This window comes from Phyllopteryx taeniolatus, chromosome 11 (assembly GCF_024500385.1).
Source record: "Phyllopteryx taeniolatus isolate TA_2022b chromosome 11, UOR_Ptae_1.2, whole genome shotgun sequence".
Lineage (NCBI taxonomy): Eukaryota > Metazoa > Chordata > Actinopteri > Syngnathiformes > Syngnathidae > Phyllopteryx > Phyllopteryx taeniolatus.
This window is the reverse complement of record NC_084512.1, coordinates 10,623,521-10,648,041: the sequence shown is the minus strand read 5'-3', so window position 1 is coordinate 10,648,041 and position 24,521 is coordinate 10,623,521. Positions and strand designations below refer to the sequence as shown.

At 41.3% G+C, this 24,521-nt stretch overlaps 1 long non-coding RNA gene across 2 annotated transcripts; it reads right to left on the bottom strand.

Moving 5' to 3' along the window:
- Positions 1 to 205: 205 nt before the first annotated feature.
- LOC133486214 (uncharacterized) lies at positions 206 to 23,947 on the bottom strand. 2 transcript variants are annotated; one of them, XR_009790963.1, is made up of 5 exons: positions 23,648 to 23,947; positions 22,533 to 22,608; positions 22,392 to 22,434; positions 17,517 to 17,565; positions 206 to 659 (listed from the first exon to the last, which is right to left on the bottom strand). It is a non-coding gene; the product is annotated as an uncharacterized LOC133486214 (long non-coding RNA). The 2 variants fall into 2 exon arrangements; XR_009790964.1 differs by lacking the exon at positions 23,648 to 23,947 and having other exon boundaries at positions 22,533 to 22,639.
- Positions 23,948 to 24,521: the final 574 nt, after the last annotated feature.

Genomic DNA, 24,521 nt, shown 5'->3' with positions numbered 1-24,521 from the left:
ACAAAAACACCACAACAAAAAGTGAAGACTAGGGAAATATGTGATTTACGGTGATGGGAAGAGAGTGAAAGGAGGCTTACCAGGAATACGTCAAAACTCATGGGAACAGGGACAAAAAACAAAGAATAAATCATACAGGAAGCTGTATAAAATATTACTGGAGCGAGACAGGATGCAGACAGCAAACAATGTAGTTTTTTTGGCATTAGTGTTCACCATCAGCATTAGCTTCTCGTAAGCAGCACTGACTTGACTGCCACGGTGACGGAGGTGGGTGTTAGTGTTTGATGGTGTGTCTTTGCGCCGCATACTCACAATTTAGTGTTAGAAAGCTGCCTCTACAAGTCAAAATGCTATTGTTGTCTTCATCTGACTTTGCCTTTTTTTACACACTCTGAAGTCTTTTGTTTTTTTTGCAAATAAAAGCTAGGAGCCTGCCGCAATGCACACTCGCCGGTGACATCCAGCCCGCTATTATGCATACACTTCCCTGCGAGATGATGTCAGGCTGTCTGTCCACAAAGCCACTGTAGTTGCAAAGTTCAGGCTCCGCCCCCAGTCATCATGGGAAAGAAATCTGTGCTTGCCGTTGGGCCATCAGTTTATGAGGTGGGATGAGCGCTGCCTTGCATGAGATGAGGCCAACCCCGAAAAATGTGCTGAATTCATCAAGATAAGAAAAATGGTGTATAATAATTCTTGATCCTAATGGCATTTTGACCAAACATGTTATTAAGACACCTCGGAATTTAAATTTTGGAAATAAAGCATAACTCCTTGACATGAATGACACACCATAGACTAATTGGATCATGATGTCTAAGCGGAAGAAAATGGATGGACGGATGGATGGATGGATGTCTATTAGTGGGATGACCACTCTTTGAGGAGATGGAATGGTATTTCTTTTTCAATCTTTGCAGTCTGCTACCCCCGCACACCCCAATTCTTTAGTTTGTAACCAATGCTGATCAAATTAATATAATCTACAGCTACAGAGAAAATGTTAAACCATATTAACAGTTGAGAAAACAAGGCTTCACCTCAGAGAAGACACTTTTAGCTGACTGACTAACTTTGCATCACTTCGGACACCCTTTTTTGTAACTTTATATCCTGATTAGATCGTTCATAACGATGCACTAAAGAATATTGCAGAAAGTAGAAAGGCATTTGAAAAATGAATATATTTGACTGGCATGCATACTGAGTATGTTCATTCAATCTCCTGTTGTTGGCTCTCAATGGATCAGTCCTGAGGCAGGAGTTGTACTTTGCATGACCTATAAATATTGCAGGAGGTCAATGCACTACTGGTGGCCGTAGCAATACTCATGTATGGAGCCGGGCTTGTTCTCTCCCTGGGGGAGGGTGGCATGAATAAAGCAGTCTTTATAATACATAGAACATCCTGCTTCTGCAGACAACTCTGCATCTTTGTCACACGATACAGAACATTCTCTGTCCATGCTTGATTCCATGAGGCAGTGTGTGTGCCATTTATTAGGAACTAGGGATGCACTGAGTGCTTTTAAAGTTGCTATAATATCCACCCCGCCCATAATACCTTTAATTCAACTGTCAAATGCTTGATAAGGCCACACACTGTGACAACTACACAGTGAGAGAGACATCCCAACGCACAAAAGCCATACTTACAGACGATTCAATGACAATAGAAGTGACAGCTGAAATGGTCCAGCAAATGTCACATCTTTTACAGACATACTGGCGATAAGTTCCTTTCTGTTCGGCATGAAATTAAAAGTGGAGATGGAGGTGTTTAGAAATAGGCCAGTTTATTTCCATTTTAATCCAATCAAGAGAAGCTCTATAATTATTTATGATTTCAAAACATTCCAATTATCCTGGATAAACTGGGCTGAGCTGTACTTTGGCTTTGTTCCATGCAGTGACCAAGAGATAATTACACAAATTGGCACTTGAATGAATGACCAATTTATTTATTCAAAAGTACTGCATGGACAGCAGAGAGCAGAGAAAACAAACACAATTCATAATACAATGTGAATACAGGAGACTCAACAAACATTCATGCTTTTGACAAAACATATTTGGTCCTGGTCGTTCACGTTGCATTCAGACTGGCATATTTAGCATTGGACCAAAAGTTGTCAATTAAAAAGCATAAGAGAACCCTCCGAAATAATGCTGTCACATGCATGGTGTAACAGATTTGTGTTTATACATTGGTAGTTTGACCATTTGAGTTTCAGCTGGCTCATCTTTAACCTTAAAGTTATAATAACATTTTCTGCTGTGGTCTGCTTTCTGAACTGACCTGAACCACTTTTTACGTCGACTCTGTCAACTTATTTGATACACATGGGAGTTGACATTTGATCAGTAAATCAATCAATCTATATTGTGGCTGCAAAACATGACTGGATCCTGTCCTACCATGACAGTAGCTAATCTGTGTTTCCGTGACAGATTATAGGGACGGTGTTCGTATCATGAGTCAGTTGGCTGATGTGTGCTGTTGGAATGATTTATTATTTTATAGCCAGATTATTACATATTTTTGCTTTAAGCCTCATGAAGGGACAAACATAAAGGGCTCTATTTTCATAGACAGTGGATCTGTTGCGGAGTACAAAAACTGGTGTATCTTGATTTTTATGCTGTGAGGCAGACGTGCTAACCGGTCGCACACCGTGCCGCGCCATAAACGTTCAAATAGAAATACTATTCAATGACTAGTGATAAGAGGGGACAGTTTTGCAAAGTAACTCACCCTCACACGACAAAGAGAAGGTACAGTACTGTATACTGAGGCCTCTGGAGCACTCTTGTGTGTTTTGTGTTGTGACCCATCTGCAGTGCTGTTTAGCATGCCACTACGATTCTGATAGCCTCTTTGGTGTGTTCTGTCAGCCATGAGACCTTAGCGATGGTCACGTTGAGTTCACATTGAAGTTCGCGGCACACAAGAGAGTAATCATGTTCAAAGTGACTACACTAGTTGTGGCGACAGCTGTGGAAGTGCATTTAAAATACTTAAATGGCTCTGCTTGTGGAAGAAAGAAGCAGAAATAGGCAAGGAAAGTGATGACGGGAAGATGATAGATGAAGACAAATGGTGCAATTAAAAGATAAAATGGCAGACTGTCTTATTTATCATTATGCTCTGTCAGGTTTTTGGACCGTGTATACAGTGCCTGATTCTCGTTTCTGGGCTGGAGGCTGGTGATGGAGGAAGGCAGATGGAGGATTACAGTGGGCCTAATTGCCTGCCCTGCTCACACATACCTCCATCTGCTGAAGAAGGGATCCTTGAGGCTTTCTGATCCTCAGCAGCCCACTTTCAGGATGCCATTGCGTGCAAATCAGTGATGCGCCATCCCTGACCTTCACCCCAAATACTCCAGCATATACGTCTCCATTCTACACAATAGATTTGCTTGACACGACAGGATAATTCATAATGGAGATGAAGACATACAAAGTCAATATGTGTCTTTTAATCTTTCATGGAAAGCTGCTATTTTGACATACTAACAAAGACTGAAATATCGTCTTTGGGTTTATCGACATCTAGGGTGCAGGCTGACAGCCATATTGCTTTGCTGCACATACAACTATCAGCATGCATCACCGTGTTATCTTGCTGCTGCTGAGAGCAGTCTCTTTCTGTAGGGTCTTCATCAACAACTGCATTTACACTGTTTAAAAACACCGTGTTCTTTGAGCGATCTTTTTGAGTTGCAGAAGCCACTCTCGTGAGTTGGGAAAACACTTGGCCTCACTTAGCATCAAGAAACAAAGACGAGAGGAGAAACACAATGAATGTGTTTCATGAAAAAAAAAAAATCTTCTTGTCAGCACATTGAAAACTGAAAATCAATAATGCCAGCTGTGCAAAGCGGAGGGGAGGACCCTTCAGTCTATAGCCTAACCAAGACAAACACTTTAACGATGGCTTTTGATTACGCCTGTTTATGTTCTTAGTGAATTGATGGATTGCATAGATAGATAGATAGATAGATAGATAGATAGATAGATAGATAGATAGATAGATAGATAGATAGATAGATAGATAGATAGATAGATAGATAGATAGATAGATAGATAGATAGATAGACAGATAGATAGATAGATAGTTTCCTTTGTGCCTGTCTGCCTGACTTCCTGTTCTCTGTCTGTGGGTGGAGAAAATCAACAGTAGGAAAATCAACAGTAGGACGTCAAGTAGGCTGAATAGTGAGCTGTGACCTCACTTTTATTGTTTCTCGGAAAAAAAAAATCTTTGAGAAAACATATGGCACTCCCATTTAACTGGTGATACCTCCTGCTCTTAATCCGTATGGCGAGCTGCCTCAAGGCAAACAGTAGCGTCACTATTGTCCACTGAAATAGCTGCAGGCTTCTGATTTAGAGGTGATTAGTGGTGTCCAAGCAATGAACGACTGCATGGTGTCCTACCCTGTGGACATACATGCTACACTGCGGGGAAAACAGCCTGGGGGACAGATTTGGAGCCACAGTTCAGCAATGTGGTTAGTTGAAAGCGTTCTTTTTAAAAAGACATTTAAATTATTCATGTTTTGAAATGAAAAGGTACTCATCACTGGCCTATTACCAGCACTTGACACGATTGATTTCCCGAGGTGTTAGCGAGGCAGCATGATCATACTGTAGATGGTGTACCTCACCGAAGGTCAAATCATTCAAAAGCGCTCATGTGTAGAACGACAGATCAGTATTGCAGCAATACCAACGTATTCCGCAGACCACTTGCAGGCCCGCTGCCTGACCTACATACAAGATATGGACCAGTGATTGAACAGTTAATAACATTTCACGTGGAAGTTTCACACACCTAAATTTTCACTTTCTATCACAGCTGCACTGATTCCTTGTCAAGTGCATTAATAATTGATGGGATGGATACTTCCGTCCCATTGGTGGGTTTTAAGTGGGTCATTACATCGTTAGTCCACGCCAGACTTTTTTCCTCCCAGTGATTCCTACCAGACATTTGAACTGTACTGACCATCATGCATGCGTAGCGTTTTCAAAGCGCCGTAGAATATGTTGTCATATGCCACTTAACCTACCTCAAATGTGAAAGCCATTGACAGGGGTCAAGGTAAGGAAATGTTCTCTTTTTTGTTTCTGTTTTTCACTTTATTTATTTACAGACAATAAGTGTTTTATACTTTCTAATATCTCTCCGTTACCATACGCCAGTGATAGACTTTGTATTTCGATGTACAAACAAAATCGGGTTACGTAGTTGTCGTAGGAACGGCTCTCTGTGGTAAACATAGATTCCGCTGAAGAATACATACAAACTGCAATACATCAAAACATTGTCCCCTGCATCGCGCTTCGCACTGATCTGAGTTACCTACTGTCGATTGACACTAAACAAAAGGCCAAACGCGAATGTCATATATATATATATATATATATATATCTTGGGCATATGCTTGCATTTTGTCATTAAAGATGACATGATTCATCCTTATTAGCACCAGACAGAAATGCAGCGGGGCCAGATGCAAACTCCATGATGCAGTTTTGACCCTTAAGTCACCCCTTCACAAAATTTGTGAGAACAACACACCTTGTTTTTGTGTAAATCCTACCAAACAAGCACAGATGGAAACAAAACCTCCTCAACCTAAACCAATACCGATAATTGAGTTTGAATAAGAGCTTCAGATCGCATCAGTTGACATCTGTATGACTATCCTGAAAACAAGCATGTTAGCATCTGCAGGGGTTAGGCAGTGGGGGGTATACTAACACACCAAACCCCCAAAAAAATCCAGCCTAGATACTCACATGAGGACGAGACAGATTATATAGGCATTGCGACAGTAACCGGGAAGGCAGTTAGACAATAACACATAGCAGGAACGATCCAGCCATAAACACAGACTACTGATCACAAAGGAAAGAAAACACTGGAAGTGAAGTGGACATTAGACACACGAGGGAGGGGACCGTCGTCGAAATAAATCAGGAACTAACCTCAAAGTCTGTATAGTATGTGCTACGTTCATGACAGAACAATACAGGCAACTGTTAGTCACTCACTAACTCTGACCATGAAGAGTAATGCTGGCAATACACACCTTCCTGCAATTAACAACGTAAAATTTAACTTGTTCCTAAATACACATCAGTCTGAACAAGAAATACTAACAGACAACAACAATGGAGGAGAACGAAGCCTGCGTATTTACTTCTGGGCTTGTGGCTGTTGGCAAGAGGAGACTGTGAGCAGCAAGCTAGAGGAGCATCGCAGCAAAGTGGAGACTGTGGAAGATAATACTGCCAATACTGTCCAAAAACCTAAATTAAAAGTAACACAGAAACAAAACAAAACAAAAAAACACACCACAGCAAGAAACATGCTTTCATGTTTGTTGTTGTGGTGACTAAGGAAACATGACATATGATGACAATGCTCCAACACAGAATGACTGAAAAAACAGGGAACCATAAGGAACACCTGGACAAGACACGAGTGGCTGGAGGGAGCTGATTGATAGACGCAAGGAACGGGGTTAAAGAGAACAGGTGGCAACGTAAACCTAATGAGCAAGACAAGAGATGGGTCAAAAGAAAACAAGCCATTACATGAAAAAAAAAAAAAATCTAAACCACCGAAACACAGATCTTGACAGGATAATGATACAGTTATAAGAGGAGATTACCACCACCACACAGTTTTTCCAGTTAGTCATGAGAATTTCAGTGATGTAATGTATTAATATGTGCATACTCACATATTAAGCTTGAAATTAAACAACAAAGTAAATATTTTATGTGCCTATTTCTGAAAATATGTGGGAGAACAAGCTGGGTTTTTTTGTGTCACAATTTTGCTAAATTGTAACATCATAACTCTGTGTATGTATTTGTGTTTGGCGATATGTCTGCTGCGTGCGCCACATGAATGGATCTGCACGCTAATTAACAGTTAAGAACTGCCACCTCCGTGTGGGAAAATACAATCACTGCTGTTAATGTCATTATGGTTTGCATGGGCTTTTTTTCAGGTCCTGGACTCAACAAGTAATTACCATCTAGCTCTATCAGTCATTATGGTAATCGGGGGGCTACACCCAGCAGTAGAGGGGTTGGGGTAATTGGCTCATTTATGTGAAACAGGACAGCCCCCTCAAAAGTGGATGATTTCAAAAAGGATTAAAAAGAAAGAAAGAAAAAAAAAGAATATTTAAAGAAAAGCTTGTCACAGATACTGTATATGAAGATGTGGGAACCGCTTAGAAAACGCAGAATATCTTTGCTAATACTGTATGTCTCCTTTAAACTGCAGTTGTCCACAAGCAAAATTACAAGAGGTATAAAGATATTCTTTGATGAGCTGTTCTTCAGGCTTTTACCCTGCAACCTGACAGTGCCTGGGAAGGTAGACGCAAGTTACTGTGAAGCACTAGGTTCACGTACTGGGCACCAGACCAGAAGGGGTCACCCTGTCACCGTGACTGCAACTGAGATGACAACCAGTCGAACTCTGAATACGTTTTTACACTGATACATGGGAAGGTTAAAAAAAAAAAAAAAAGATTTTCCATTCTTGTCTGACTGTTTTCCACATTCTGAGAAGGTTTTGTTTTTATCAAGATGACATATTGAGAGGATTTAAACATCTGTGGATTTGCTTCAGATGTCAGTAGGAAAACTTGACGACCATGTGTCTTTCCAAGTGTTTGTAATCAGAAGTTTTCCATATCTGCTTTTCCTCTGATCTCTCCGACACAGATGTTGTCTCTTGAGCACAAAGTGCTCCCTCGCTCATATTCTATTCATTTATCTCCCAATTGCCTAGCGCTCGGCTGCACCTGCGCCACCACACTCTCTCCTTTTTCCTACCTGGGGGGAAGGTGAGCGAAGAGGTTGCTGATTTATATTCATTTGTGGATGATCTCCGAGGAGAGAAAAAGCCGGCAGACAGATACTGAGAGAAGGACCTTGTGTCCCCTCAGAGTCAGAGAAGCCCCTCCGCTCCAGCCGAAACAGGACCCATTCAATCATTGCGATTCTCCCCAAAGGCTTGTCCAATCAATTCATGACCTGGAACCGAAATTAATCACCACACCGTCGCTAATAATTTATGGCACCAAGCAGAGCGTGGACATTTCAAAGGCCTGCACATGTGGGGACCTGAACACGTCGGAACCTCCCCCACATCCTTCCCAACATTTGAGTTTCTATTCTAAAGATAACTCTCGTCCTTCATCATTCTTATTAGTTCATTTGATTGATTACTTTGGTTCAAGATGTTTTCACTCACATCTGCAAGTACAAAAGGTTGAAGTTCAGCCATTCGCATCTGCCTTTCAACCATGATGGATGAATTCAAACTTCTGTTTAGTCCCAGAGTGTCATTTAATTAAAGCCAATTGGAGGGAGAGAACCATCTATGATGACTTAATCAGACATTAAAATATGAGGATAAATTTCAGTGGATTTGGTCCATGGGTATACTTGAAAAAACTTGAGCTATAATTAAATTACTAACCCCTCATTTCAACTAGCCTTGACTTAAGACTGGGAGGCAAACTGGGTCACACACGCACGTTCTTATCAACTCACTAATAGTTAGTAAGTTGGTCTGAGTTAAAAAAAAAAAAAGAAAAAGTACAGAAATATGATATGTATTTTCTATATCATTAGTCAAAGAGCATAAGCGCCCATTTTTAACACGCAATCAAAATATTTGTAAAACATACCACTGTGCTTGCTAAAAACGTTTTTTTTTTTTTTTGTTAATCTTTATGTCTGTGTAGATTCACAGTCATCCAGGGTGAATCAAGGAAAACAGACTATTGTTGATTATTATTATGTATTTGTTTTACTGCTTTGAATGTGAGTCTGCTTATTTCACATAACAGTACATTAATCTTCTTCTCTCAACACCTCTTGTTGGCGCCGGTCCATCTTTTGCAATAAGTATTACAAAAAAAATGCAAAAAGGACGTAAGTTCATCCGTTGACAAATGCTGAACTGACCTCACACAAGCTTTGCTGACATCTCGCTTTACATCCTTCCGTGACAGTGGTTCATCTTTTGGAATAAAGAAGCCAATATAAACGCAAACGGCATGCTCAAAGCTAATCATTTGATGTGTTTGTGCAACTTTAGAGGCATATTTCTCTCAAAAATTCGGAATTGATACAGAGGTTCAACTGTCTCTAAAATCAAATCTTCCAACATCATTGTGTCATTATAGGAACGGAGAATAAATCACAAGACTTCAATCTTCCACTGAAGACCCGCAAAGCCAACCGAAAAAATCTAAAACATGTTTATGTCTTTCATGTTCAACAATCAAAACAATGTCCTACTGTTGTAACATTGTGTGACTGTTTCAACACTTTGTGTAACAGATTTCTCCAAACATCCAAATCTTGCAAGCTACCAATTATATATAATTGCAAGACAAGAGAAGCCGGTCAGATTACAGTGCAGAACAGCCATTTCCAAAATATGCAACCTCAAAGACAGTGTGAAAGCAGTACTTTTTTTTTTCTCACCCAGGACAAGTTCAACTTTTTCTTGCTCAACAGCAGAAGTGGCCATTCCATATGTTGTTGCCATTACCGTGTGTGGTTTTACTAAAGAGCATGGTAATTGTGCTCGGCAACAGCTTGAAGGGTAATTGTGCGTGGTGTGCGGGTTGTCTCTGGAAGCCCCTGCAGGCACAGAGGGGGATTTAAAAGGGGTTCGAGATGGGTGGGAGGCATGACGGCTAACAGCTTTGCATTAGATCTCTTCATTACCAACAGACCCCCCACTGGCATTAGACAATCTGTCAATCTATATGTTGACATGCTCCAAATGCTTGAGGGGAAGAATCTGCTCGTGCCTTTCCGCAAGAGTAGACAAAGCTGGTGTGAAGCTCTTAGCTTGCCTGGTCAATGACATCATCTCTGGAGTTCGATGCAGTGTGTAGAAAAAACGGTGTTTAAATATGTCCCGAGAAAAAAGTAATTAGCTTCTAACAGGGGGCCTCGCCGTATCTCCTCTGTATTAAGGTGAAAAAAAAATGGTTTCTTGGACCTCCATGCAGTGCTTACTGTATGACCTGTATTCACTGTCCTCAGACTGTGAAACTGATTAGAACTGGTAACTGGTCTAATTTACTGTCTTTGTGTGGGTGCACAAGCATCATTTTGATGCAAGTCTTCTCATAATAACTGTTTCTTGTGTCTATGCTCACCGTCAGAGAAAATATTGTGTCCACAGGAGAGTCTCAACATTTTTTATGATTAAAAGAGAACTGCTCGTTGAAGGAGGCCATTTATCAGAATTGAATCTTTTCTTTCTCTAATGAAGATGAAGTACAAAGCTGGCAGAGAGACAAACCACACCTTCGCAAGCCATAAAGTTATCTCACGGTGTCAAATCTACCAGGACGGATTGCTGGGAAAAGGTCGCGTTGATGTCCCTGATTTGAAAAATCTCCAGATTCTGAGAAATGGATCGTCTACTTTATGATTTATATCGTTTATGTCTACCTGTAAAAGGGCAGCAGCTTGACAAACATGTCGTCTGGCTTGGGACTGATGATTGATGAGGGGCTCTGCAAGAAGCCCATTGCTGACCCTTTACAACTGTGACGTGTGCTAATGAGATATCTGGGAGCAACAAATCACAAGAACCATTAAATGTGCAACTCAAACTAAAATCTAAGAAATAAGTATAAATCTGAGGATTTCTTTCAATAACTTGTTCAGTATTAGAGGAGACATGTGAGGTTTTACAACTTTGGAATTTTTTGTAGCTGATTTTCATTCAATGATTCATTCATCGTCTCGGGTTGTTGTAGAGCCCGCTGCGATCCAGTGTGTGCATCCTTTAAACGTGGACCTACGGAGCTACCTGGGTCCACCTGGAGAGGTATTGAGCTATTTTTACTCATTAGGGGCCACCATAGTTCTTGTACTATACGTATCTAGGAATGCATAAGTGAGATAAAAAATGCAAACTTCCGAGACTTCAGCGTGCAACAATCCCTCTCGTCATCCAGCTACCCTGCAATTGACTACGTATATGCCAACAGTCGACTGCTGAGCATAATATCTCAGTCAGCCCAACTATTTCCGGTTGTCATCGTTTCTTCAGCATTCTGTTAGATTTTCAAAAAGCTATCTACGAGAAGTAGTGTGAAGTCAGGACCAGCAAGTCTGCTGACCTAAATCCATCAGAAGCACTGACCTACAATACATTTACAACTTACATTGAATTGTATTCATTTGTTTACAACAATTTATTATCTTCATTTCATAGTTTATGTGTGTCTTGGCTGTCGAGCTTCCAGGAGTGTGTAGGGTATGTGAGATTTTTATTATTATTTTTAATGTCCAATCAGATTTGATCTTCTATTTGTTGCCATGTTTTCTCCGGGTACTCCGGTTTCCTCCCACATCCCAAAAAACATGCGTGGTAGGTTAATTGACAACTCTAAATTGCCCGTCGGTGTGAATGTGAGTGTGAATGGTTGTTTGTTTGTATGTGTCTCATGCGATTGGCTGGCAACCGGTTCAGGGTGTACCCCGCCTCCTGCCCGATGATAGCTGGGATAGGCTCCAGCACGCCCGCGACCCTAGTGAGGAAAAGCGGCTCAGAAAATGGATGGATGGATGGTTCGATGTGTTGCCATGTCAATGTAATCTCCCCAGGGCCTTCAGAATCAGGAGTGCAGGCTCAAGACAAATACACAATATAAGCAATGGTTGTTTTTTTTGGTGTTTTTTTTTTTAACCAATCAGATTCACCAAATACGGCCTGCTCGAAGGTTTAGAGCAGTGGTCCCCAAACTGCGGCCCGCAGGCTGGACATGGCCCGCCTCCACATTTGGCCCGGACCCCTGAACAATACCAGAGACGCATTATGATTTTTTTTTTTCAGACTGGCCATGCAATCGAGACTAATGCACGAATAGAACGTGACATTCTATTCCACCCTTCTGCAGTCTGTGTCCCTATCTGAATCAAAAATTGATTCAGAATGCAGGGTATTTAACCTGCAGTGGACAAACGATTATTATTAGTTGTTCAATGCAAAGAAAAGGCTGTTTGTCTCATCTGTCGAGAGGCGGTGGAAATATTCAAAGAACACAATCTGCGCCGACACTATGAATCCCGTCACGAAGACAAGTATGATAGCTTGCAAGGCCATATGCGAGCAGACAAACTCTCAAAGCTAAAAGGTGGACTGTTAGCTCAGCAGAATACATTTGTATGTATTTCCTGACTTTTTTTTCTGTGGAGATCCCGGAAAGGGTTATTAATATTTGGTTATGTGTTGCTTTCTGGAAAACAATACATGTTTATGTTTCGGCACCCCTGCGATCATCACACTTTTTCTGTTACAAACTGACCCCGCCCGGGCCTCCATCAGAGAAGGGAAAAGTTATGTGGCCCTCACAGGAAAACATTTGGGGACCCCTGGTTTAGATTGTCGTCAACATTTTTCCATCCTCTGATTGCTTGATCAGAGCTAAATAGTTTCTCGTGATTTGCAAATAATAATGCCCACAATTAATTATTATTATTTTACTATTGTTTTTGTTTTTAATTACAAATAGTATTTCATTATCGTTTCAGTATTTATTATTACATTATTATTATTATCACAAATATAATTATTAATTATTATAATTTGCATCACTGTTTCTTCGAATTAGAATTTGCATCACTGTTTCTTCGAATGTGTACATCACCCCTCTCCACCCTATCATTCCCCTTGATTAGTATGTGCCTATGAACACACGCACACACAAACGCACACGCACACTACAACGTACAGTCACGGTCAGAAATTGTGCCTTCGTTAACTTATCTATCTCATTGTAATCTGTCATTTCCTGATAATAAAAAAGTGAGTAAAACGTCATTGTGAGTTTTTTTTACATTTGCCTCCACTGAGGAAATTTGATGTGAATGGATTGTTGACATCCACACTAAACCACTGATATTTAACATAAGATTAGAATTCAAGACATGACAGATGGACTACTGTAAGTAAATGCATCAATAAATAAGATAACAATGGGTCTAGTTAACAATGCTTAGAGGGTTGCTAACATCAGAAACTTGAATTTGAAAGTTACCTTCCTACTAGTTATAGGAATATATAGTTTGACATGTACATGAAGCATAATCACATCTATGGGCAACTTAGAGTGTTAAATTAAACTAACATGCATCATTTTTGGAATGTGGCAACAAACCAGAGTACCTGGAGAAAACCCACACCAGCATTGGGAGAACATGCAAACTCCACACAGAAAGGCCAGAGCTCAGATTCTAACCCAGGACTTCTTGACTGTGATGAAAACATGCTAACCTAAACCACACCGTGCTCTCCCCTAACCAGGATATACAGACAATGAACTGAGACAGCTGACTGACTTTTTGGTTTTTTTTGCCTTGTGATTCATAGGTGGAGAAGTTCCGGCAACGTTGCATTGACTGAAGTGCCAAGAACTACAAGTCCCTGAAAACGTAGCTGGAAAAGCAGCTTTTGTGTAACACAGTAATTGTCCCGTGTTATGTGGTGCACTTCTGAGTGATCCAGAGTCAAGGCGGATGGCAACAACACATTCATCCAGTAACAGATATGTTAGTAGTTCCCATCAGTCAAGAAACACTATGTTCCCTCACATTGGCTTCTATCTGTTTTGTACCAACTGTGCAAAACAAGGCAGCAGAACGGCACAGTCAAGAAGGTGACAAGGAAGCTGCCAAAGAAGCCATTTGCTCCAAAGCCGATAACCACTGACCCAGATGTCTTCTAAACAAGCCCTGAAGGAACGTGAATGTGTGGTGTCACTGCCTCCAAACAAGCGTCTCCACACTGTCACAAACAATCTACGTTAACAGGGTGGGAAAGTCCTCGTTCTGGGGGGGGGGGGGAAAGAACAAAAAACAGCATGACAAGCTGTCAGCGAGGAATGTTGATACAACAACACAAAGATGCCGCATGCGCCACCTTTAACCCTTGACTGTGAGAAAGAAGACGGCAGGTCTGTTGCACGAATGAAAACAAGAACCATTTTAACTTATAATGATATTAACTATAACAACATACAGTAGATAGATCCGAGATCGACAGATATTTTGGCCTTATAGTACTTTTGCAGAGATTTTAGTGTCCAAATGTTTTGGCTATTTGGTAATAAAGCAAATTATGATCATTAACTCAACAAAATAAAAACAAAATTAAAAAAACGTTTTAGGTTTTGTAAAACCAGCTTTCCTCAGCTTAACATATCACTTGAGTCATCCCGTGAGAACTGTACTGGTCATCAGTCACACTGACGGTTATTTTGGTTCAGCAAGACTGTGAAAACATAAATTTGGCTGTAGGGCCCCTGGCTTCAATTGGCCCTAAATCCTACTTTCAGAGTCCTTTCATTGTGAGATTTTCTGTTTTCATATGGCTGCCAGCAAATTCTTTTTTTTTTTTTTTTTTTTTTTAGCAAGAATACTTCTAAGATCAGTAAATCTGCCTCGAGGGTACAGGCTTGACCCAGAAATGGCTTCAGGCAAGGAACCATATTTGGTAACTGGGTGAGTATTCAAAAATGGACCACACATGCCTCACCACAGTCAGACAGAATATATTTCTCCCAGCCAATCAGCACAGAATGTTGTAATAATGAAATAGAGAGAATACAATGAAATGTACTGCCCTTATAACACATTTTTATGTTACCACACACACACACACACACACACACACACACATCTGTACTGAAGTTAAAGGAGAGATATCAAGTATACAATGAAGCCAAGATGGAACTTCAAAGCTGCTTAGACTGCACAGACTGGAGTGTCTTTGAAAATTCAGCTGGCAGCCTGGATGAATATACGGACACTGTCACATCCTATATCAGTTTCTGTGAAGAGGTCTGTGTACCAACAAAATCATTTCGCACATTCAACAACAATAAGCCGTGGTTCACTGCTAAACTTAAGCAGCTTCGCCAAGCTAAGGAGGACGCATATCAGAGCGGGGACAGGGCCCTGTATAATCGAGCTAGAAACCAGCTGACCAAAGAAATTAACATTGCAAAGACGATCTATACAGCAAAGTCCCCCAAGCTGAGAACAATAGCACACTAGCCAACGACTTGAATACCTTCTACTGCAGATTTGAAAAGGACAGTTTCACACCACACACCAACCCGGCCGCACCCGCGACCACAATCACACCTCTGACCTCTGCGTTAACCATCCATGAACAGGATGTGAGACGCATCTTCAAAAAACAAAAGATTAACAAAGCGGCAGGCCCGGACCACGTGTCCCCATCCTGCCTCAAAGTCTGCGCGGACCAGCTCGCGCCAGTCTTCACTCAGATCTTCAACAGATCACTGGAAATGTGCGAAGTTCCATCCTGTTTCAAACGCTCCACCATCATTCCAGTCCCCAAGAAACCTGCAATCTCGGGTCTGAATGACTACAGGCCTGTCGCTTTGACATCTGTGGTCATGAAGTCCTTTGAACGTCTTGTGCTGGACCACCTCAAGAGTGTCACAGGTCCCCTGCTGGACCCCCTGCAGTTTGCCTACCAAGCGAACAGGTCTGCGGATGATGCAGTCAACATGGGACTGCACTTCATCCTAGAACACCTCGACAGTGCAGGGACCTACGCGAGGATCCTGTTCGTGGACTTCAGCTCAGCGTTCAACACCATCATCCCTGAACTCCTTTCATCCAAGCTTCTCCAGCTCAGCGTCTCACCTGCCATCTGCCAGTGGATTTACAGCTTTCTGACGGGCAGGACACAGCAGGTCAGGCTGGGGGAGGCCACCTCATCCACACGCAGCATCAGCACTGGGGCGCCCCAAGGTTGTGTCCTCTCTCCGCTGCTCTTCTCTCTCTACACGAACGACTGCACCTCAGCGAAACTCCTGAAGTTTGCAGATGACACCACTGTCATCGGCCTCATCAAGGACGGTGACGAGTCTGCATATCGACAGGAAGCGGAGCGGCTGGAGCTGTGGTGCGGCCGACACAACCTGGAGATGATCAAGACTGTAGAGATGATCGTGGACTTCAGGAGGCATCCTTCGCCACAGCTGCCCCTCACGTTGTCCAGCTGCCTTGGGTCAACCGTCGAGACCTTCAAGTTCCTGGGAATTACAATCTCCCAGGACCTGAAGTGGGCGACCAACATCAACTCCGTCCTCAAAAAGGCCCAGCAGAGGATGTACTTCCTGCGGCTTCTGAGAAACCACGGCCTGCCACCGGAGCTGCTGAGACAGTTCTACACAGCGATCATCGAATCAGTCCTGTGTTCTTCCATCACAGTTTGGTTTGGTGCTGCTACAAAAAAGGACAAACTCCGACTGCAACAGACAATCAAAACTGCTGAAAGGATTGTCGGTACCCCCCTACCCACCCTTGAGGACTTGCACGCTGCCAGAACTAAGACAAGGGCGTGCAAAATCCTCTCAGACCCTCCCCACCCCGGTCACCAGCTCTTCCAGCTCCTTCCCTCAGGTAGGCGCTACCGATCAATGCAAACTAGAACTAGTAGACATTCCAACATCTTCACTCTTGCAATCAACTTCTTAAACAGCTAACTTACAATTCCATTACAACAAGCTGGCAATTTTTTTACTTGAGTTCGTTGTCACATTTCTGTGGGGCCAATTATGTATTACTCGTGCACTCACTGTAGTTGTCTCGCCGTGCTGCACTATTTGCATATAGTGGCCACTCATGCCAGAGTAGCATCTGCTCCATTTGCACACTGATTGAGGAGTATCTGTAACATTTGCACAACCAACATTGTCCCAGATTATCGCACTACTCGTCACTTTAAACCGCATACAGTCCTTGAAGTCTCAGTGCCCTTTGCACAATGGTCATTGCACCGGACTATTGCGATATTAGCCATTCGAACTGAGGACTCTGCATCTTTTTGCACAATTGTTGTTTGTTGTTGTTTTTTGTCAATGTCTTTATGTCTCCAAAGTGTTCTGTAAATTGACTGTCTGTTGTACTAGAGCGGCTCCAACTACCGGAGACAAATTCCTTGTGTGTTTTGGACATACTTGGCAAATAAAGATGATTCTGATTCTGATTCTGATTCTGACATTTGCATAGACACATCCACAATAGTACTAAAGGCTCTTCCTTCATGGCCACTGAACTGTTACTGCGGATACATTAAACCTGACTGACCTAAATGAGAAGTGACGCTCAGGTAAGCGTACCTGTGGGCTGCCATTGTTGTTGTCAAACCAAAAAGCATCTGATAAAGGGCAAAAAGAGTGCACGTATGAACCACTGATGTCTATTTTTATGATGCTCTGGTACAGTGATGCTGCAAGCTTTTGTAATACATACATGTGATCAATCTTATTATTATTTCCACTTTAAAATAGTTCCAAGGTGTTTCAATAATATGTCTGTGACATGCTTTCATCAAAATATCCGAAAGGTTTTAAAAATACGTACTGTAAGCCAAAACCAAATGCAGCTTTACTTACCTTTTGGTTTCAGACAGTGAAGTCCGGAGGTTTGAAAGCTGCTCTGCATCTGAAAAAACAAAAAACAAAAAAACATGTGTATGCACACCAACTGCTTGTCCTTGACAACAGTTGTTTTTTTTTTTTTTGCCTGAACAGTAAAAAAACTGATGAAATATGATTTGGGGAAAACTGATCTGGAATACATGTGGAGGTACTGTACCTCAAAGTCCATTACAAAAGGGATTTCTACAAATGCACCCTCAGCGTGCAGCGAATCAGATTGAAGTACTTATGTCCATGTATGTACTTGTAAATCATACGTACATTACTTTTGTGATTGTGTTCCGCATCACCAGAACTCATACTGAAAATCAGATCTGATCACTTGCAAACAGTGAGGGCAGTAGAGCTTCAGAACCAGATTTGACGAACTGATCAGATTTTCCTGCAATGTGAACAGGGCCTTTAGTGGCCAATGCGTGTGATTTTGGATTTGATGTATGCAAATATCTCCACATGTCACAGTAGCAGTGTACTAAATGCACACATTTCTGGAGACAGCTAAAAAAAAAAAAAAAAAAAAGCACAGATAACAACAGTAGCACTGCAGTCCTCCATTGTTGTTTTGGTTTTGACACATATGAATAGTGAACCCTTTTAACATGTCAACCAGATAAATGCTTGCCGTCTTTACTCAGAAATAATAAGGGGGCATTTTTAAAAGCTTCCACTTTGAGTCACCTATGTCAAATGTTTGCAGTCTTGAAAATGTTTCAATCAAATCCAGCGGTCAAAGCGACACCTTTAAAACAGTGTTGTGTATACGTCCCTTAAGTGTAAAACGCTGCCTTTGAGGAATTCCACTGGAAATCCTTCTTTGAGTGTTTTTTTTTTTCTGTTTTAAAAAAAAAAAAAAAACACACACACACAATCCCCTTTTGGCTATCCCCTATCTTTTTCCCTGCAGTTTGGCTGTTTCAAGAGGACACTAAACCTGAGGTCATTGTGTTTTTGTGCAGACATCAGCTGATTTCCTTCTGCCTCATGGCAACGTGAGGAGCCAGGAGAGAAAGAGAGAGAAAGAAAGATTGCAAAGTCACCCACTCCAAAGTGGCATGGCAATGTGAATGCTTCCTACTATGCAACTTTGTCCTTGAGCTCATGTCCACTCCCTCCCTCCTGTGCTATCTTACTGTCAGGCTCTTTGTAGGTTTTGGCTGGAGATGAGAGCTTCCTCCGATGCTGTATCACAACATGACACTGGTGAACACCGACTGTTCTTTTCAACTGTCTACACGAATTGCTCCTTTTCTTTCAGCCTCATTCTGCTCGCTTCCTACGTTGCTTGGGACTGGATTTTACTGGCCCACTGCCTACAACTTTTGCAGTCATTAAATCCTGTCTACAATTGTCTGACTGTCCTTGCAGAAAAGTGCGAGTCAAACTGTATTAGTGAACAAAAAATTATTTATATGAGACATTGTATTGGAAACAGCCCTCTCACTGCAAAATATGTTTGATTTATGGTAGTACATTATCTTATTGGGTAGCACAGTGGACTGTGGAGTTGGCTTGTTCTGTCCGTGCTTGCATGGGTTCTTTTTTGCTATGACAGCTCCCTAATTGAATACTCTAAATCAGGGGTGTCAAACTCTTTTTTTGTCTCGGGCCGCATTGTAGTTATGTTTTGCCTCAGAGGGCCGCTAGAACAGTGACACCATATAAATGTTTAATCACCAAAACATATTACCATTACACAACAAATTGAGGGATAACTAGTTTTGAAATCAGAAGACAAGGATAATGGTTTGTTCAAGTATTGTTTAAGTTACTGTAGAAGAAGGGATTGGTAACAGAAAAATGCAATATCTTAATATTATTGTTTATTATTATGACAATTTGGAATTTGGGTACAGATTTGAGCAAAAATCACGGAAGTTGACGAGTATGATTTGCTTTTGCGGGCCACATAAAATGATGTGTCGGGCCGCATCTGGGCCCCGGGCCTTGAGCTTGACACCTATGCTCTAAATTGTCCAATGGTGTAAGTGTGAATGGTTAATGGTGCTCTGTGAATGGCGACCAGCCCAGGGTGTCAGCTGCGATGGACTCCAGTTACCCACAGCGAACAAAAATAAATGGATGGATGTTTATCTTATCTCATTGTCAAATAACCTACGTATTTTTTTAAATAAACCAAATATTTTGCCCATTTTTTTCCCTCAATCATATATATAAGTTCCCTTCTATATTTTAGCTGATTGGCTGGTGCGTTAAATCAATAAAAAACGTTTAAAAAATTCTATAGCCACTGAATGCAAAGTGTATCATTGCATGGTTCTACTGCCTCATAGAAAGTGGGGGTCCAAATTTACTTTCTTGCACAACAAACCGTCACTAAAAAATGCTAGCATGCTAGTTGTCAGGGGTTGTTGCCTATAGGATGACAAGATGACAGTTTTCCTCTCTTGTCTTCTTCCAGCATTATACTAGTTGGGTGCTGGCAGTAGCTTTGTGTTTGCCTTACACATTTGGGATGGTACCAATAATCTCAGCCAACCTTCAGTAAAAAGGCATAGAAACCTAAATTAGGACACCCTCACAGTTTTCTTAATGCAGACTCTTAAAAGGGCGAGGATGTTTTTGGTCTCAAAATTAAGCAGCTGGCTGAAACTAAAAACTTACTCATCATTTTGAAAACTCACTCACTTTTTATCCATCCACCCATTTTCCATCTAGTCTATCCCCATTAGGGTCACAGGTGCGCTGGACCCTATCGCAGCTGACTTCGGGCAAGAGGCGGTGTACACCCTGGACTGGACTCCAGTCACTCGCAGGTCATAAATAAACAAGCATAGACAAACAAGCATTCATAGTCACATTCACACCTAAGGGCAATTTAGAGTCTTTATTTAACCTACCATGCATGTTTTTGGAATGTGGGAGGAAACAGGGGTACTCGGCGAAAACCCACACAAGCATGGGGAGAACATGCAAACTCCACACAGGGAATTATTATTATCATCATCATCATCATTATCTCTCAGATGTCTTTAGATAACTGCCCCTTGATTTCAAGACTGCTCCAAAAGTGGGTTTATCTGGTGCCTACATTTCACCGCATAGTATATAGTTCAATAAAGTATTTGGATAGGTGCCCAGATAGGAGCATTCAGCTCTTCAGCCACCGCTCGGGAATGACACTAATCCATGTGAGGAATGTACTAATAGGTCTGTATGCAAGTGCTCAGACTGAGTGCAAAGCAGCTGGCAAAGACCAAGAAGTCAACTCATACGACCGTGACTGCATTTAATCAGCAGCAGCCTCAGATAATGACAATTGTTCAGAAGCACTGCTGAGCTGGTGGTGTGAAAAGACAAACACAGCCCTTGCAAGTACACTATAAAACACATAACACCATCATAATACGAATATAATAAATAGTGTCACTTGGTTCAATTTCAATGAGCTAAAATGATTCTTCTCTTTTTCCCTTGATCTTAAAACACATTTAATAGAAAATAACTATAGCTTTACATAAACAAAACTGGAAAAAAATGTAATCTTTCTTGAGTTGTCTATATTGTTTTTTTTCCTTCTTTGTGAAATGGCTGGAACTTTCTGTTGTATTGTGTAAAAAGGGTTTAACAGACGGCAAGGCGTATTCGCAATGCAAGCTTTTATTAACAACTCAAGGCAATAACAAGCCTACCTGTCTGTGTGGCAACACAAGGACAAGTTGGGCTAAAAATGTCATAACAACGTGTCAAAAGTCAGGACTTCAAAATAACCTTTTTATCACATGTGGCCCAAGAAAGTGTGGTCAAACTGTTTCATTATACCAAAGACATAGAAGACGAACGTCTGGGCACTCTTTGAACTCATCAGACACGCCTTGCTGTCTGTTGAACCCCTTACACACAATTTAGGAAATGCTTTGCATGAGCAAGTATTGATCCCGCGAAATTAATGGCCGAACGGTGGTTGTACGAAAAACGGGACAAAATTTAGACGGAAACAATTTTTAACCTTTCCAGTCAAAACTATATTGAATCATATTCTAGGCTACAGAATACATTTTTAGGACATCTTACGGAAAAGACAATGTTCAATGACTCAAAAGCAATCTACTAACACCTGGGAACTGTCGCAAAAACTGTGGGAGAAAACGCAGAATATGTCACGTTTAAACTCATTTGGGTTATAGGATTATGTGTGAAAAGTATTGTGTAGTCATACATTGGCCTGACTTCGGTGCAAGCCGCGTGGGTTAATTGGCATTATGTGGTAAAATAATTACTGTAGCGTATAAATTACTGTAAATAGCTCTGCATAGTAATATTAGCACTAATGCAAACACAAGAGTGGTGTCCAGGGTTGTCCATCCAGCCTATAATAGACTGTCCATCCATTCATTATCTGTATCGCTTATCATGTTCAGGGTTGCAGGGTTTTTCAGACATAAGATTGACGACCCTGGACTGGTCACAGGGTACAAATAGAGACAGGCAACCATTCACACGCACATTGCGAAATGTTGTCATTGAGTAGGAATCAAACCCATGCTGAAGAATTCAGGCAAGTAAACCACTAAACCATCAGTGATTGAAGTCAGAGCACTACACAGTGCTTCGAAATGATTGATGTAACTTATGAAAGAGCCTCTAGGTCTGAAAGTGAAGACAATGCTTTTATTATTTTACATTCAACACTACCATGAACAATAGCATTATTTTTTTTAAAGATCAAAAATAAAATTCCTAGCATGTATCTGTTAGCTCCAGGAGGTTTCTTCCTTGCTGATGCTGACCTTTCACCTGCTTACATCCCTACTGAAATGGCTGAAAAGGGCTAGAAGGAGGGCTATGAACACTGTGCTTGTGGCAACTTACCACTTAGGAGTTTGTTAGAGATGAAGTATTGATTTGTTGGTTTCTGTAACACAGAAACGCTCTTAGGAAAAAAAAAAAAAAAAAAGCAAGGACAGAAAATGGCCCTCTTATACTGTACAACATGGCTACAGGGCATGTTACCTGCATCTGTTGCTGTGGAAACCCAGCATCAGTTGAGCCTGGAGGCTGACAATAAACCCCAGAGTTTGTTGGTGCCCTGCACGCAGCATAGGTAGACAAAGGAAGACACAATTACAGTATATCGCTGACAGCTGTGCCTCACAGAAAAGTAGAAAAAAAAAACACTAAATACTCAATATCAGGTGAGCATTCGCCTCTGTGTGTTAGCTTTTAAAGAGACATGGCATTCACACCTTTTAACGGGCGTTTCAGCTCTTAAACAATCAAGAGACGCTGTAAACTGAGCTGCATGACTTTCCTTTAATCCAAAAATTATTATTATTAATGCCAAGGGGTTAAAACTATAAAGACAGAAACAACAATTGCTCTCTTATGTTGCTGTAATCTTTATATTGGTAGAATCGGGCCCCTCGGACCTAATGACATAGAACCTCTCTTTTTCTCTGGTTAATTTTGGGCCATTTTTTTCCACATCTGTATGGCATCAAATCACAGCATTTCAAAGCAATCCCCATTAAAATTATGTAGTAGTAGTACTAATGTTGTAGTTTATATGACCACTACATTGTAGACTCGAGTATTGTAACACTCGAGATTCGGTCTTGGTCTCAAGACCACATTTTGAAAGTCTTGGGCTTGTCTCGGACTCCTAAATCTCTTGGTTTCGTCTCGGTCTCGGACTGGCCAGATTCAGGATTCGAGACCGGTCAGATTACTTTTTTTCCAATCCCTGCTGACGGCAAAATACGATCGTGAAGCCACTTGAAGATTGAATCGCTTCTTCATGCAAGCTAGCGGAGCCCACCATGATGACCACAGAAATCCTCTGAAAAGACAAAATGCTAACTCGTCTACTAGCACTGAAGATTTACAATTTTGCTCTCCCAATGCCCATATTCAAGTGCTCTCCTCCATTGATAAGAAGCTATCACTTCTTGATTTATTGCATCAGGAGATTAAGGAGCTCAAAACCATCTTGGAGTTCACGCACCAACAAGTCAGAGAGCTAAAAGAAGACAATGCCGAACTTCAGTCAGCTATGTAAACGATGACCATGGAGGTAGAAGTTCTCAAGAAATAAAACAAAAAAATCAAAGAAGCCATGCTAGACTTACAGTCATGAAGCATGTGGGATAACCTCATCTTTTCCGGCATTTCTGAGAGTACCCCTGATAATCCAGAGGCTAGGAAGTAAAAAACTTCATGTCGACAGCGCTGAAAATCCTGAAGGAGACACTCACTAACATCAACTTCCACTGAGTACACAGGCTAGGAGGACCACGAGCAGGGAGTCAGTCCAATCATTGCCAAATTCGAGCATTTCCAGCAGAAAGTTTTTGTAAAGTGAAAAGGACGGGAGGTGAAGGGCAGTTCGGGATGAATGACCAGTTTTCACGCAAAATTAACGAGCGACGCAAACTCCTATACCCTCTAATGAAGAATTACCGGCAACAAGGAAAACGCGCCTCACTGGTTGTGGACAAACTATACACAGACGGTCAACCATTCCGTGATTCCAAAATCACCCCTTGGCTCTTCTAATAGATGAGTATTCCTTTCAAGTATGTGCTAATATTTGGTATATAGTGTAGAAAATTGTGTAGTAATTTGTTTAGGGAAAAAAAAGGGGAATTGCGCACCTCCTATTGCACCCTCCACTCACTGACATGGGTCATTTCCCTTGTTGTCTTTTTACTTATTTTTCTCTTTGGTACTACTTTTTCCCTTCTTTACGGCATCCCCCGCTTACCGAAGGCTCACGCCCCCTTCCCTGCACCCACCGTATGCTTATGTATTCGCGTGCTACTTGTGCTTGTATGTTTAACTCCTGATAATGGCATTCGTTCACAGGCAAAGAGAATTAAGATTATGGATTATATCACGAAATTAAAAACGGATCTCTTCTTCAAACAACAAACCCATTTGTAAAAATCTGAAGAAAATCTGATTTAGCATGTGATATGGTGTTCATTCACTAATAAATTCGAT